Here is a 4,268-nt window from a genome sequence, read left to right on the forward strand (position 1 = left end):
GAGTGGTTCCTGAATGCAAAGGCAGGAGTTACCCCTGAGTATTGCCAGATGTGACACCCCCCTCCAAAAAAAAGCGTGCTGTGGAGCTAGCACAGTGTTTAAGGTGCTTATACTGCAAGCTGCCAACCTGGCACCCCATAAGAGATTACTCCCCGGGGCTTGCTCTGGCGTGATCTCTGAGCACACAGCCTGGGGTCAGCCCCGAGCACAGCTGGGTGTGGCCCCAGAACCAAAAAATCGATTAATTAAATATAGGAGATATTCATGACCTGGCGGCAGACCGTGCATTCTCAGGCAACCCCCAAAAAACCCACTCCCTAAGACCACCCACCCACAAATTGCAGTTAAAATGCAAGAGGAGAAAAGAGACAGAGCCTGGGAGCCAGTGCGGCCACTAGGGGGCGCGCTTCACGGCGCCCCGCGGGGGTCCAGGCCCAGCGTCCCGCGGAGCCCCCGCGGCACTGTCGGGTGCATCCCTGGGGCAACGCAGGGCGGAGCAGCAGGCGCTGGATGCCGGCGGGTGGGCACGGCTCGGGGCACCCCCTCAAAAGCTAACGAGAGAGAAAGAAAAAGACGATACAGACAAGACTCAGGCGGAGTGTGAGAAGCTGGGGGGAGTCCCGCAGCCCGCGACGGACCCGCACCCAGAGCGTCCCCGGGAGTCTCCAGGGGCGGCCGGAGAGGGCCCCGCGCCCAGGGTACCCGGAGGACCCCGCGCTCGGGAGGGGCTCGCTGCAGGGGACAGAGGCCTCCTTGCAGGCTGCTGCTAAACTCTCGCGCGGCGGGAGCGCTAGTGGCCGGCCGGGGTTCGACCCCCCAGCACCCTGCAGGGTCCCCTGACCCTCCGGGGGTGATCCCTGAGCACCGCCACGCATGACCCCCACTCGCCCCCCAAATTCATGAGTGGAATAAAAACAAGATATGCTGACTGTGGGAAACGCAAAAGACAAAACAGAGACAGGAGGGAAACGGGAAATATCTTCCCTGTGGGGGCGGCAGCGGGGGAGGGCGGGGCGGGGCTGCAGACCCCCGCCAGCTGAGCCTGGGGCTCCCCGCCAAGGGGCCCCCAGCACCCTGGCCTCCCCATGGGGCGGCCCCCCGGGCGACAGCTCCCTCACGCGGGAGCTCAGCTCTCCACCCATGAGCCCGAGGGGGGCCGCATTCATTCCAAGCCCCTTGCGCGGAGCAGGCGTGACGTCAGCCTGGGACTGGAGCTCTGGCATCTGTTTGTTCAAGTCCCTTCATGTGAGTAACCTGCTGTCACCTGCTGTCACACGGCACCCCGTGCCCTAGGGGGAGCCCCAAAGGTGATTGTCTGCAGCCCTGCTCACAGAGTCTGCGGGGTGAGGAACCCTGGCCTCAAGTCCCTGCTCTCCCCCCGCACGAGCTGTGTGACCTCAGGCAAGTCACCAAACCTCTCTGGGCCTGATTTCTGCTTCTGAAGACTGGGGTGAAGTCAGCAACTCCCTCGTAGGGGTCAGAAAGCAGCTCACGGGGATACGGGTGCAGAGTCGAAAATGAGGAGCTGTGAGGGCAGGGACACCCCCTGGGCCAGCCAGTGCTCCTGAGTCTCAGGCCTTTGCAAGGTGAGGCCCACAGTGGGCCCCTCGTCCCGCCCTGCACCAGACACCCCCCCCGCCAGCCCCCCATTTCCATACAGCCACCGCCCTCATTCCACCTCACCCTCCAGTCCCAGCCCCCGGCTGCCCCCAGCCTGCCCACGCCCTCCCTCGGGACAGCCCCAGCACCCCTCCCATCCCAGCTGGGCAGGGTGTGCCCCGGAACCCTCAGCTCCCCGCGCCCCAGGCATCTGGGGGTGTCCAGGGCTGCTGGCCTCTGCCTGGACCTTGATCTAACAGAAGCCCTGGCCAAGGACAGTTAGACCAGGGCATGCGTGTGAACCCTGCCTTGGGGGGGGCACTGCTGACACACAGGCGGTCATGTGTGAGCCCTACCTCCAGGGGGCGCTGCTGACACGCGGGCGCTCATGTGTGAACCTGCCTCCAGGGGACGCTGCTGACACACGGGCGGTCATGTGTGAACCCTACCTCCAGGGGGCGCTGCTGACATGCGGGCGGTCATGTGTGAGCCCTACCTCCAGGGGGCGCTGCTGACAACGTGGACGCTCATGTGTGAACCTGCCTCCAGGGGGCGCTGCTGACAACGTGGACGCCCATGTGTGATCCTGCCTGCAGGGGCCGCTCTGACACGCGGGCGCTCATGTGTGAACCTGCCTGCAGGGGGCGCTCTGACACGCGGGAGCTCGTGCGTGAGCCCTGCCTGCAGGGGGCGCTGCTGGTGAGCGGCGGGAGACGCCGGGGACCCACCCCCGTCTGGCCGTTTCCAGGCACCGTCCGTCCGCACCCCCAAAGGGAAGGTGGACGCCCGGGAAGAAGGCAGGGGGGAGGCGGCCCCAGCCGGACGGGACCCCCACCCCCTGCGCTTCTAAGCCCGGCGCTGCCCCCCGCGGGGCTCGGGCGGGGACAGGCTTGGGGACCGACCCTCCAGCGCTCAGATGCGGGGCTGGGACTCGGACCCAGCGGGAAATGCATGTGGGGGAGGGGAGGGCTGGGGGGGGTGTCACGGCTCTGCGCAGGCGCCCTGGGGGGCTCCCGGGGAATCCTGGGCCCCTCCAGCGGCCGCAAACACCCCAGCGAGGACTGGCGACCCTCACCCGGCCCGAGACGCTGAGTCCGACGCCCCCGTGCCCCACCCCAGACTCTGCGCAGCCGGAAGCGGGAGTGCTTGTGACCTTAGACCCCGCGGAGACAGCCCCCCCAGGCTGGACAGGCCCACACTGACCACGAGGAACGCCCAGGGCCGTTCACCAGCCGGAGGGCGCTGGACCCCCGGACAGATTCCAGGGCGGGGCTGGGGGCTGGGCTGGGGGTGCCCTGTGAGAGCGGCTCCCGCGGAGGCTGGGGGTCCCCCAACGCTCGGGCAGAATTTGACCCAAGATCCCGCTGGGCACCTGCCCTCCGCCCCCATTCCCTGCACGGGGTTCGAGACGGAGGGCCCCGGTGGCCGTGCAGGGGGCTCCTCTGCCCCCCACCCCCGTCCGGGGCAGCTACAGCCCCCACGCGGAAGCCCTCCGGGGAGTGGGCGTGGGTGTCCTCTCTTCTACAGGGCCCGTCCAGCGTGACCCCGAGTTGGGGCGGCAGGTCTGTCTGTCCCCCCCAGCAGCAGTGCCCCAGGCCCCGTCCGTCACAGGTGGAAACGCCCCCCCCGCCCCCAGCCCCAGCAGGAAGTCGCGGCTCCTCGCGCAGACCCGGGGTCCAGACGGAGGGAGGCGCGGTGGGCGCCCACATCCCCCCGTGGGTCCCAGGTGCGTGCCGAGGGCTCATACCTACGGTCCAGCGGAGAGCAGGAAGCCCTGGACGCGTCATGGGCGTGTGTGTGTGTGTGACCCCAGGTGGAGAGAGGATCGGCCTGGACGCCCGGGGAGGGGGAGGGTCCTGCCCACAGGTCCAGCCAGAGTCCAGGGCCGAGAGCCCCCGGGCTCCCGAGCGAGGGTGACCAGCATCATGGGCTCAGCCCCCAGCTTGCTGAAAACGCCCGGTCTCAGCCCCAGCCCCCAGCTCAGGAGCGGGATAGCCTGCCCCCCCAACAGGACTCGAGCCCCCCTGAGGCCCCCCAACAGGACTCAAGGCCCCCCTGAGCCCCGCGTCCAGCCGCCGCCCCCCCCCCCCCCCCCCCGCTTCTTAAACGCTTCCCCACTGACGACCCTTTCTCACGCGTCTCTAGGCTATGGCTTGGTTAGGGGGCGTCTGCTGGCGCTGCTGGGGGCTTCCTGCTGGCTGCTCTCGGGCCCACTCCCGGCGGTGCCCCAAGGACCCCGTGGGGTGCCGGGGACGGGACCCCGCCAGCTGCGTGCCTGGCATCGCCGTCCCCAGTGACCCTTTCCCCTGGGCGCCGTGAGCCGGGCGGGCACTGCCAGGAGCAATTCAGACGCCCAGTGCGCCGCGTCTGCTGCTCCCGTTCAGGAACCTTCCAGGCGACACCCACCTTCCGCGGGGACACCCCAGGCGGGGCCACCCCAGGCGGGACCCCGATGCCCGAGTCCAGCGGCCGCGCTCCCGACCAGAGCCGTCCCCGCGTTTCTCCCGGGGGGGCCCCGGGAGAGGAAGCAGTTGGGAACAGCGGTGCAGGGGTGATCCCGGAGCGGGGTGCTCCCACCCAGGGTGCTCCTCCCCGCCCGCAGCATCCCGGGGGGCACCAGCCGGACAGAGCGGGGGCGGGAGACGAGCGGAAACAGACGAGGCGACAGG

The sequence above is a fragment of the Sorex araneus genome, chromosome 1, assembly GCF_027595985.1.
Source record: "Sorex araneus isolate mSorAra2 chromosome 1, mSorAra2.pri, whole genome shotgun sequence".
NCBI lineage: Eukaryota > Metazoa > Chordata > Mammalia > Eulipotyphla > Soricidae > Sorex > Sorex araneus.